Raw genomic sequence first — 13,420 nt, 5'->3', positions numbered from 1 at the left:
GACACAATTCTCACAACCTTGCTGCGAGTAGTGCAAATTGGCATTTCTAATTGAATTGTGTGAATCTCGGGTGCACTCATGAAGGTGTGCGAGTTTAACTATGTGAGTTTGCCTTCTGCAAACTTGCACCTAATGGAATTCCCCCCTAAAACTCTGTGCTGTTTTTGATGCTTGTATAACAACTATGAGTTCTGTTGGAGAAAAGTGCTCTATAGATAAAATTATTATTATTATTTTTACTATTAATAATAGGTTACCCCAACAATAGTGTTGTAGATTACATAGCACAGGGCTACAGGCTGCTATTGCTTGTTACTTTCCTTTGTTCCATTTTAGGAAACTTTGCTGTCCTGTAGGGTCGGCTACACTTGTTACCCTGGCTATGACTGGATGTTGGGCTGTTGGTTGCCTGACAGTTGTATGACAGAGCAGCTATTGTAGACAGCACTATAGATTAGATTAGCAGTTACTGAAAGGGGAAACAAGTCTATGGCAATAGTGCTCTGTAGTGACATCATATACAATCACTGCCACTTATGCTGATGTGGCCAAACTTGTTGACGTTAGAAACACACAGATATGTGGCACTTAAGAGGGGGTAACAATGGAATATTTAGATAATGATAACAGGTCTGGAATGCAGCCAGACTCCTGAGTGGATATGCCACGCCCTCTTTTAAACAACTAAACAAAAATAGAAGAGGTACGTTGGTGCATTGGACCTTACAGTATATTAAATCATTTTAATACTTGCCTGTCGTATCCTCTCCGACGGAGAGGATCTGACAGTTCAGTATTCACTTTGTGGGCAATTCCAACAGGTTTTTGCCCGTTTTTGACAATGCCGATCCAACTTTTTTAAAGTCGGATTGATATTGTCAAAAACAGGCCAAAAAACTGTCAGAATCGCCTGCAAATCTGACAAAACACGTGGATCCGCGGCTAATCTGCCGATCCATGTGTTTTCCGACCAAAAAAAGTCGGAAAAGTGCAATTTTTCCGACTTTTTTCAAAATCCGACAGTAATTGAATAGACCCTTTAGTAATATACATCATATTCTATCAGAGCTGCACAGTAGGGATAAGACTGCATAATGTATTTTACTTTTACAGCATCATGTGTGGCCATCCCAGTGCTTGGGCTTAAGTGTCAAACCCTTTGTGGCTCAGAGGAGCTCCTTTGGACACAACCATTTTTTTTTTAATTTATGTTTATTAAAGATCAACACAGTAAACGACATCAGAGATATACTGCAAAACAATAGCATAGAAATACAAAGGCAAACAATCTGACATCTATGGTAAGAAGACAACATCAACATAAGTGATACTCTAAGACCCATATTGGGAAAATGTGGGTGAAAAAACAAAAGAGAAGGACAGAGGGGGGAAAGGAAGGGAGGGAAGGTGGCGTGGCTAGAATCGCCAGAGAGAAAAGGGGCAAGAAAAGAGAGAGAAATAGGAGGAAGAGAAAAATGAAGTGAATGGGAAACAGTCATCACGATCTACAGACTTGCCCAGGTCCCACACCTAGGCCAACTTGTGCAGGTCACGCATGGGCATTGAGGTTAAGGAAAACTCAGGATGCATTGATGAGATCAGTCTAGCAGCGGAGGCTCACGTACACAGGGCAGTTCAAAGGCAGTCAGGGGGTGGAGCGCAAGATGGTGTTTAACTTTAACATGAACATTTTGAAGCTGTAGGTATTGGAAAAAGACTTTAGTGGGGAAAGAAATTAGATTTAATGTCAGAAGAAAGAGGAACAGAACTGTCATGAGTCAAATCATTTAGGTATCTAATACCAACATCTAGCCAGGGGGAAAATTGGGAGAGTTAAGCAGAGGAATAACTGGGGCTGGTGGAGCAGAGTGTTCAGACAGTGGAGTCCCAAAGCGATAAGGAGTGGGAAGCGATGAGATGGTCACAAGCCTTTTTTGGACATCAGGCCCGTGGGAGCCAGATTAGGGAAGCTGGAAAAAGCGGCCCCAGAGCCTTAGCCTCAAGATGAATCCACACTCTAGATGAACCAGGGCTATTCCATAGGATTCATTAAACAAGCTGCGTGGAGAGGTAATAGCATTTGAAGTTAGGGATGCCAAGATCATGCCCCTGAGTAGGTCACTTACCCATACAAAATAAAATGTGAGATGTGGAATTAAAGGCATTTGAAAACTTAATGTGGGACATGAATGGACATGAAGGGTCTGGAAAAGTCTAGGCAGAATGTTCATTTTAGTAGCATTAATATGCCCAATCCAGATTATAAACTGGTGGGACCACAGAGCAAGGTCTGACTTAATTTGGGAAAGTACATGTGGGAAATTAGCCTGAAAGAGCTGATGGTAGCACTTGGTGATGGATGCACCCAGATACAGTACTTAAGCTTCTTGAGTCACCAATGGATGGACGTGACCAGTTTATCCGCCTGGCTGCAGTCCAGAAAATAATGTACTGCAATCATACTATAGTATCTAGGAAAACTGATAGTTGGTAACCCTGAGTGGTCTCCCAAGGTCTCTTTCCCCCACTTGTGCATACATTCACATCTCAGATTAAAAGACCCCAGCACCTGGAAGACCATTGTCACAAAAATGCAGCCAAAAAGTTTATATTACGCCTGAACACTTGATACGGATAGGAGGTAGGTGAGATACTAAGTGCCCCGAAGTGTGACTCATCAGATGGTACATTCTGACATTTATTATGGGCATGTTCTGTACTTACCTCATTCTGGAACGCAATTATTAAGATTATTGTTTTTACTGGGATTCCTGCGGATGTATGTACCCTACAAGTGTACATGATTAATCTTTGTACCTTAGAAAAGGTATGTGTAGCTAGGCTGTGGATGGCTACTTCTGGCCCCACTACTGGCACGTGGATAACATTGGTGAATGAAGTGGTCGGACATAAAAAGTTTGTGTACTTGTCCAGAAAGGCAGAAGCCAAATACCTCAAAATATGGGATAGATGGTTGATGTCTCCCTATTATCAAAGTTCTGTGACATGAGGAAGCTTGCTCTCCTATGTAACATTTAGTACTTCTATTTCTGATATTCTCTCTGAGACCACTCACATGATATTGACACGTTGCTGGGCAGAACTGTATAATTATCAGTAGTGTGATTTAGATTTTAACCAATGATGCAATAATACTTTTCTTGATGTTTCCTATCTTATTCATTGTATCGAATGTTTCCATTCCTACTGTGCCACAAACGATTACTGAGTAATATCCACTTTATTTCTTATCGGATAAATGACACAAATTGTTTGTGTTTGTTTTGAATTTCTATTTCAATGTTTGATGTTTAAAATTGTAAAACTCAATAAAAATGTATTGGATTAAGAAAAATAATAATAATGCAGACAAAAAATATACATGTGGGTCTGTGCATAGATGCTATCTTGTGGCACACACCTATCAGAAACACACATAAGCAGATGTACTGATGGCACAATAACCTGTTTTCTCTAAATTAGCCCATTGTGTTATTTTCCAGCAGTAGGATACCTTCTAACTGGGTTGCATTGATTACCCATCAGTAAAACAAGTAAGCAAACATGTAAACTAGAACACCTGGAACCATAGACACCAGGTGGCTGAGCTTAAATAGAGAATTTTAGAGATATGTGAATTATGAAAATATTTTGGTGCAAAATAGCTTATGAATGCTTATTGGTGACGTATACAGCAACTGACTGGGCTTTGAAGCCTTCACATTGTGGTTTAATACAAGATAAAAGCACATTTTTTTAATTGATAACTGGAAACACTACACAGTGCATGTAATGGAAAACGGAAAGCATTTTCTTGAAATGAAGCAGAATGCACTGCCCCTCTCCATGTACCTGCCTAATGGCATCCATGCTTTTGCTGAGGTCCACACACAAGGCATACCTCCCAACCGTCCCGATTCCAACGGGACAGTCCCGCTATTTGGACACTGTCCCACCCGTGGGCAGCAGTTTCTCGTGGGCGGGGGTGGGGGTGGCGCAGTTGGGGGATCCTTTGATCACCCGCTGCTGTGCTCTGCAAAGCAGCGAGTGATCCCTGAACAGATGCTGCACGCGCACGTCATCTATTCAGTGCTGGGAGGAGAACAGGGGGCTTCCCAACTGCTCTAGGAGCGCTGGGCTGGACACGCCCACAAAATGGCGGAAAACAGTTCATTGGCACACGGTCACGCCCACTTGACAGTGGCCACACCGCTCCGACCCAAGTCCACACCCCTTTTTTGGGAGTGTCCCGACCCAGTGGACTTCAAAGTTGGGAGGTATGCACAAGGACACAGGGGTCTATTCATGAACCAGTAGAAAGAGTGGAGAAAAGGACCAGTAGAGAAGTTGCCCATGGTAACCAATCAGCTTTGAAGGAAGCCCTTATCAAGTTAATTCTATAAAATATAAGGGAGATGCTGATTGGTTGCCATGGGCAACTTCTCCACTGGTCTTTTTCTACCTTTTTCACTGCTTCATGAATAAACCCCACAGTATGCACTGCTTAAAGCAGCAGTAGGTAATTGAGGGTTGTACTACCATGTCACCGACAATGCATTAGTGGCTGGTTCCTGCTAGTCAGTTTAGGTTCCTCACTGCTACCCTCTGGTGGTACCAGTCGGGCCTTTTGGGTCCTAGGACACAGGTGATCCAGCTCTGCACACCTCTGCATTTTCTCCAGACAATTCAGTTTTTTCCTGTTTGTCCAATGTGGTGTAAACCATCAGATAGGGTTCTGAAATGTCTGTGGCCTGTTTGGGGCTTACTATTGTTTGTGCATATACATCCACATGCTGCTGTTGGAAAGAGGAGTTACAGGTGATGTGCACAAATTGGACTACGCTATTTTTAAAGTACACAGTAATGAAAGTATACACAGTTGTGCTCAGTGCAATATGTCATATCTTCCAACATGATCCATTCCATTAGGTACAACATGTTCTGTTCCTAGATTTCCTTACCAGTGGCAGTTGCAGAGGTGGGGCTGCAGCAAAGTTCAAAATCGAAATAGGGGTGCCACACCAACTGCCAATAAGTCCCAACAAGCAATGGTTGGCAGGTTGGGGTGGCAGTTGGTGTGGCTTACCTATCTGAATTTTGGACTGTGCTGCAGCCCCACCTCTGGAGCTGCCACTGGAAAGGACGTCCAGGAACCGAGCATTTTATGGAATGGGTCATGTTGGAGAGTAAGCTATGATGTTAAAAATCTATTTGGTTACCTCCAAATATTTCCGTTTTCTATTGGGATAAGCTTTCGAAAACAGTAATCCACCCTGGTCATGTTAGGGGCATGGTCACATGTTCTGTAGGTGTCCTCTAAGTGTGTGTCTAACATTTCTGAAATGCTAGGTCATCTCCAATACCCTGCCGCTGATCTTGAGACACCTCACCACTGCTGCCTTAACCCTTTTACCGCTGTTTACCGCTCTGCTGTGCAGACAGTGTAGAGCAGGATCCCCCTCCCAACACACCCAGCAGCTGGGACAAACTCACGCGTACCAGGAGGTAGGACGGTTGCCCAGAATCAGAACAGGTGAACCTAAATCGGGATAGTTAGGAGAATACTTGTCCACCACGTCTGTGTTGTAATGCTGGGTAGGGATGGCCATCGACCATCGATGACACTAAATTATCGATGCTTTATGGTCGATGGTGGATACTTTTGCCTTTGATGTGGGAGAACCAGATGATTTCCCACCATCGATGGTACAGAACCACCCGATGGTTACTTTTATGTTTTTATTTATTTTTTCACTACAAGGTGCTGGGACACTCCCCTGTCCCCATCCCCCAACACCCACAAATCCTCACCCCCAGGTTCTGGTTGGCCCACAAGCAAGACAGTGAAGGAACAGGGATGACCATCAGTTGGTCAAACCATCGATTGTAATGCATTACATAGTTTGCAGCCATCGATGGTCACTTGTCATTCCACCATTGATGGTAACCTACATGCCGACTTTCTGGCTACTCCCTCTGGGAGGGAGCAGCCAGTTCAGCTCAATAATGGGCGATGCTCCTGAAAATGGGGCGGGCCAGGGGCGTGGAGATGCAATTGCGTCATTGTGGCTCCGTCCCCGCTATACAACACCAGGATTACCTGCATTGTACAGCAGGGGGCGGGGTCGTGATGATTCAATTTAACATGAACCGCGTCATCGCCCCTCCCACACTTCCACTAGTATCTGACGGCTGCGGGGGTGAGCAAGGGACAGTGCGGGGGTGCAGGGGGTGCAAAATGGATGCAGGAGGCTTGCCTAATTTTCCGGGTAACCGGGTGGGCCATCCGGTTTTCAGGAGCCTCCCAGCCATTCCGGGAGAGTAGGCAAGTATGGGTAACCATGGATGACAAACACACTGATGGCCTTCCCTAGTGATGGGAATCAGGGCAAGTCATTGTGATGCAAGTCGTAGCACCACTCATCAGAACTATGAGCCAGATGTATTAAGCCTGGAGAAGTGATAAAGCAGTGATAAGTGCAAGGTGATAACGCACCAGCCAATCAGCTCCAATATCTATTGGCTGGTGCGGTATCACCTTGCATTTATTACTGCTTTACCACTTCTCCAGGCTTAATACATCTGCCCCATTATTTGAGAAAATCAAACTACATAGAAGCAAACATCTCATTGGCTAATATTCTTTTATATAAAGCTTGAAGCTACTAGCATTTGTTTCAGGCGTCTGCCAATTTGGCAAGGCACTTGTGCACAATCTCTATAGGAAACTGTAGTACATCTAACCTAGTAACGCAATTACTAAAGAAAATTGTTAATTTAAAAAATAAATAAATATATATATATATATATTAATGCATTTGCATTTCACATGTGCAATTCACTGCTTGATCTTGATTGCCGTGTCAGCAAATGCAGAGGTAAACGTTTACTTTGTCAGTGACAATGAAAAACAGTGCTATGATGGGCCATACCATAGGTCAAGTATGTCTTCCCAATTCCAGTTCTTTTCTTTAATGCCTTTCTGGATAATTCAGTGCATGCCTATTTTACAGTGATTTAGGTAATCATATGTATTAAAAAAAAAAACCTCATGATTTTTTTACTTCATTTATTTAGAAATCTAACTATGTCTATTTAAAGTTGGAAGTCTATAAAAGCATGAGTCAGACTGTGAGGCAAAAAAATGAACAAAAACACGCGCTGTGCTGCTTGACCTTCTGGATATGCTTCTTAAACGAAATAATAATAAATAGTGAAGCTTTGTTTGATGGTAACCTCGAGATTCTGACCAGGACGGGAGTTTCACTCATGTTAAATGCATAGAAGGATAAGGCACCTCCCGCTGCTAAATTGTATGTTTTTAATTTTATATTATTCACAGAGATTCAGTTGGATTCGGAAAGCATTATAAAGAAAATAGTTTTGCTTTAAATAGAAAATCTACTTAGCAATAGAAAAAGTGTTCTCAGTTGTACAAGAGAGGGATTTGTTTTGTACATTTTAATGGTAGTATTTACCAGTGTGAAAGGTGCAGTCTGTCATAATCAAGTGAAAAACATGGTAATGAGAGTCTTAATTTACAGTGAAGATGTCTGTTTCATCCATTTAGCTTGCAAGGATTATTATGTATACCCGCTTTAAGTGCCTTTTCAGATTTACAGGTAGAGAAATACGAATTGATCTCGTACTAATCAGATTAGATTGCTGGTTAGGCATAAGGACCAATATTTCAGGGACTCAGAATTCATGCTGATTATGCGCTCTGCTGTTTTGATTCAAAATGTGCTCATACCAAATTCATTATGCTGTAGAGAAGGAAGAATGCAGGATTTGCACAGAGGGTCGCCAACTGTGCCATTTACCAAAATATTCATATCCTCTAATGTAGATACTTCACGAATCCTAAGCACAGCATTACACAAGTGCACAATAGTCTTTTGACAAAGTTTTCTATGAATGTCTGTGTTTCTTAGTACAAGTAGCAAAAATTGGCAACCAAATTGGTCAGCACAATTACCCGTAAGACCATTGCGGCATGAGTAAGAGTGTTTGTGTGCTGCACTTATGGTACCACCAGACTCGCAGATTTTTTTGTTCAAAAACTTAGTTAGAAAAATAGTTTTTTCTAATAAAGTCCCTGTACTGAAATGAAATGTGTGCGCTTCTGACATGCTTTTGAGTGTCAATTCAGACAAAAGTGTGTGTGTGTGTGTGTGTGTGTGTGTGTGTGTGTGATGACTGATTTCACTGGAGATAGATACTAGTATAGACTAGGATTGACCTGCAAGTACCACTGGAACACTGCACGATTGCACCAATGGTTGCAGTAGACATAATAATAGACTGCCTATAATAGACTTTCTCTTACGTCCTAGAGGATGCAGGGGACTCCGTAAGGACGATGGGGAATAGATGGGCTCCGCAGGAGACATGGGCACTAAAAAGAACTTTAGATATGGGTGTGCACTGGCTCCTCCCTCTATGCCCCTTCTCCAGACCTCAGTTTGATACTGTGCCCAGAGGAGACTGGGTGCACTACAGGGAGCTCTCCTGAGTTTCCCTGAAAGAAAGTATTTTGTTAGGTTTTTTTATTTTCAGGGAGCCTGCTGGCAACAGGCTCCCTGCATCTTGGGACTGAGGGGAGAGAAGCAGACCTACTTAAATGCTAGGCTCTGCTTCTTAGGCTACTGGACACCATTAGCTCCAGAGGGAGTGGGAACGCAGGTCTCTCCTTGCAGTTTGTCCCGGAGCCGCGCCGTCGTCCTCCTCACAGAGCCGGGAGGTATAAGAAGATAGAAGACTTTAGAGGCGGCAGAAGACTTCAGATCTTCACAGAGGTAACGCGCAGCGGTAACGCTGCGCGCCATTGCACCCACACACAGCAACAAACGGCAGGCACTGATGGGTGCAGGGCGCAGGGGGGCGCCCTGGGCAGCAATTTTACACCTCTAGGACTGGCACAAGTATATATATAGGCTGATGGCTGTGTATAGGAACCCTTGCCAGTTTTTGAAAAAATCGAGCAGGACCGAAGCCCGCTGCTGAGGGGGCGGAGCTTGATCCCTCAGCACTCACCAGCGCCATTTTCTCCACAGCACACCGCTGAGAAGCTGGCTCCCCGGACTCTCCCCTGCTGAACACGGTGACAGAGGGTTTTAAAGAAGGCGCAGTGAATACATATATAAAAGCACTGTATATCTCTGAAATTTTTTTCCAGGGTTCTTGGCGCTGGGTGTGTGCTGGCATACTCTCTCTCTGTCTCTCCAAGGGGCCTTGTGGGGGAATTGTCTCCAGATTAGAGATTTCTCTGAGTGTGTGGGGTGTCGGTACGCGTGTGTCGGCATGTCTGAAGCGGAAGGCTCTTCTAGGGAGGAGGTGGAGCAAATGAGTGTGGTGTCTCCGTCGGCAACGCCGACACCTGACTGGTTGGATATGTGGAATGTTTTAAATGCAAATGTGAATTTATTACACAAAAGGTTGGACAAAGCTGAGTCCAGGGAATGTACAGGGAGTCAAGCACTGCCTTTCACTATGTCGCAGGGACCTTCGGGGTCTCAAAAGCGCCCACTATCCCAAGTTGTAGACACGGATACCGACACGGATTCTGACTCCAGTGTCGACTATGATGATGCGAAGTTGCAGCCAAAATTGGCTAAAAGTATTCATTATATGATTATTGCAATAAAAGAGGTGTTGCATATCACAGATGACCCCTCTGTCCCTGACACGATTTGGAAGACTTTGCATACGATATATTGTATGGAATCCCAGCCATGCCTGTGGGAACCGACATATCACGAGTGCAGCACTGACGACCTAGAGGAGTCGAACCGATGCTCACGGGGCCGCGAATCAGATCGGATACACAGCCAAAATGCCCAATTTCACACAATATATCGTCCCGAATGCCCGAATTGGGCTGAAATCGGGCATAATCGTTCTAGTGTATGGGGCCCTTTAGAGAGAAATAAAATAAGACAGGATGACAGAGAGAGAGAGATGAGAAGGGGAGAATGGGAACAGAGAAAAACAATAAACCTGAGCACAATAGCCACAGGTACCCATGCAAATCATGGCTTTCTTGTGTGCATATAACACACTAAAGCATTTTTGCTTACTCTCCCATAATGTCTGGAAACCAACAACCTGCATTATCGCCCAGTGAAGTGGGCTGAGGATAGGCTTGAGGGCAGGCTATGATGACGATGCCGAGCCCCCCTACACTTGCCCCTTCAACCTATCCACCAACGCACATAACCCATACACACACACCCCCCTTTCTTTTATTTTTTTACCAACTGTAATCATATTAGCTGAAATCTTATAATTGTTGGTGCCTAAAATGCAGAGAAAATATCTTAATTGTTTGATTTTAATTACACATAAAAGGCGTCCAAGCTTAGACATTTTCATCGTTCAGTTATTGAAACAAAAAAATGTATCCTTATGTGTGTGGGGAAATTGTACAGTCATACTTAATTGATCTCTTTTCTGTGTACAAATTGTTCAGTGAAATTGATTTGTTTAAAAGATCTTTCGATAAAAATAGAATTGTTACGTGGTACCTTAATAGTAATGCAGAAGGAGCACTGGCTAAATGTCATTGCCTTTGAAGTAGTTAAACCCAATTTAAATTCCAATATTGCAGAGAGACATGTACTTTAAGCATGTTGCTTATCCTTACATCCCCTCAGGCCCTGAGTAAATTGGATTTCTTAGCTTTATTGGGCAGAGGTTTCTAAGTAAATACACTGAAGTGCAATAAATACATATTTAAATATTAATGTAAATGCCATCTATTTCCTTTTACATTAAACATGATATACTGTATATGTGACAATCTATATGTTACTTTCTTAAATAGATACTTTAAGTAGTGATAATAGTATTACTTTGCATATTATTATATGCCATGTGCATGCATACGTATATCATTCTACCTACATAGTATATTAATGTAGGCCCTGTGATCTGCCATGGAGTAGGCAAAGTGATGGATGGGCTGACACGCCTTCCCCATGAGGCTGAAACAAGTATAAATCTGGTCCAGGATTTACTTATGTCTGTTATGGCAGAGATTTCTCCTATGTGATCTTACCCAAATAATTAGAAAAGGATAAAACTTCAATTTTCAGAGATTTCCTACCAGTGCCTAAGTGACAGTGATCACTGTGGAAATCAGGAAAGTCCTTCATTTCAATTCAATAAACATAAATCCTATATCTGTTGGACATACTGTATGTGTCAGTTAGGATTGCTTATGTTGTGGTATCAGTTAGCTGGAAGGCCTTTCTTTTTTTTGTATTTTTCTCTTTTTGTGCTGCATGGTTTACTATGTTACACTGCATGTAATAAATCTGCCTTAAAGGCTTTGTATTCAACTGTGCTTGCAAGTTATCTTTTACCCTGAAGGACGTGGATATGGGGATTTTAGATTTGTGCATATATGTCCACATAGAGGTGGCACTTGGATATATAGCACAGTAAGAAAATGTATTTAACATTTCGAAGCTTATTTACTTTGTTAATAGGATACAATAAAATGAAAAGACATTCCTTAAATAAGTGACCCAACCATATGTGCCTCCTCCAGCACATGGCTCCAGTATGAAGGCGTCCACTAATGATGTCATCACCCATCGCCAATCATATGTATGCCGGAGAGGGTTAGGGTTAGGCACTAGAGGGAGGGTTAGTGTTAGGCTGTGGGAAAGGGGGGGGACTGGGGATGTGGAAGGTTACGGTTAGGCTGCAGGGAGGGAGGGTTAGGGTCAGACACTACAAAGAGAGGGTTAGGGTTAGACTGCGGGGAGGGAGGGTTAAGGAGAAAGAGGGGGAGGGTTAGAATACTTACCTAACAGGTGTCCAGTCTTCTGACCGCTGGCATCCCAAGCACCGAAATCCCGATACCATCCCATCTGGACTTCCTTCTTAATATATGATTGGCACCACCTGTGTTCAACTTTTTCATTGAGAAGGAAGGTATTTTTTTTTTTTTTATAAATTTTTTTATTGAAGCATCATCATGTCAATTCAACAACATTGTGGTGAATCATTTCAACATTTTTGAAAGATGGTCCATCATCGTACAGTACCACATATATCAAATTGTCGTGTTATCGGTAAATAAAACGTTTTCATATCAATGTTGTAAAACACATTCTTATTCATCTATTCACATTAATTGAGAATGAAAGTCAAATTAAACATAATGTATGTGAATGTCTGCCGTGTCACCAGAGCCCCACCCTTCCCCCTCGTCCTTCCCCCGGGCACTTCATGTTTTGCATATAACAAAAATGCCCCATCTGAGATCTGACGTTAACTAAAATGTAATATCACAGAGGAATCGGAGGGTCATTAGCGACCATCTGCGACATATACCAAACTGTGTCCTTAAAGCTATTGTGAATTTGGGTCCTTAACGGAAGTGACAGGGTAGCTATATATGTCTCCCACGTTAGAAAGAACCTCTCAACTTTGTTTTCTCTATCCAGTATCACCTCCACCCACTGCATCCTAAATAGGTAGTGTAATTTAGCTTTAAAAAGTGCCAACAATGGCTGAGAGGGTTGTAGCCAAGTTTGTAGGATGGTTTTGAGAAGGAAGGTATTTTAACGCAGGTGATTGTAATCATAAATTAAGAGGAATGTCCGAGTAAAGAGCATTTTGTCCCTCCTGGAATGGGTAATGTTGGGAGGTATGGATTGTGTATATTAATTTGAAACCAATTCTGTATATTAAATTTAAACTAATAGTTTAATAATGCCTGGGTACTGTTTATAGCGCCACCTAATTGAGAGTCAACTATTTTATAATGTTTTCTCGTAGTGGAACAAAGACCACTTAAACGACCTTAAAATACACACAAAAAATAAAATCTGTAATTTATCTTGTCACATGCAAATATAGCAGTAGCCTCTGTACTACTTACGCACTGGAGCAGGACTCAGGAGGACTCTCTGTGTCTCTCTCTAAACACAAATGTTTTTATTAGATAACAGGTTACACAGGACCCAGATCCCTGGTTCACTTACAGCTCACTCCACCCCCACAATCTCTCTGGTCAGTAGCTCATGAAACGTGATACTCCTGTGCCTCTGCCTGCACTGCATACTGTCCTGCTCACATTCTGGTTACCTGGTTCTGCAGCTGCACAAGAGGGAGAGCTAGTGATGTCAATGTGCTCCATCGGGGGGTCCCCTGGATGTACAGTATGCCCTGCGCCCCCCCTTAATCTGGTTATGGAATACATTTACGTGAATAGAAATTGGTTACTGTGGTTAATAGCTAAAAGTCTAAAAGAAGTCTCCTATATTATTAATATGTACAAATTTCAAGTATTACCTATACCACTCCAGGTACTTATTTTAATAAATGTTATGACTGCCTCTTAGGGAATATAGCAATCCCAAGGTCTCATTGAGACTACTAGGAACCAAAGTGTCTAATTTAAAGA

At 42.5% G+C, this 13,420-nt stretch overlaps 1 protein-coding gene across 2 annotated transcripts in view; it reads left to right on the top strand.

Moving 5' to 3' along the window:
• Positions 1–13,420, top strand: part of RFTN1 (raftlin, lipid raft linker 1) — a 612,999-nt gene that overhangs the window by 356,626 nt on the left and 242,953 nt on the right. The window lies entirely within an intron of this gene.

The sequence above is a fragment of the Pseudophryne corroboree genome, chromosome 5, assembly GCF_028390025.1.
Source record: "Pseudophryne corroboree isolate aPseCor3 chromosome 5, aPseCor3.hap2, whole genome shotgun sequence".
NCBI classification, from domain to species: domain Eukaryota; kingdom Metazoa; phylum Chordata; class Amphibia; order Anura; family Myobatrachidae; genus Pseudophryne; species Pseudophryne corroboree.
The sequence above is the reverse complement of the archived record's forward strand: the minus strand, read 5'-3'. Positions and strand labels throughout refer to the sequence as shown.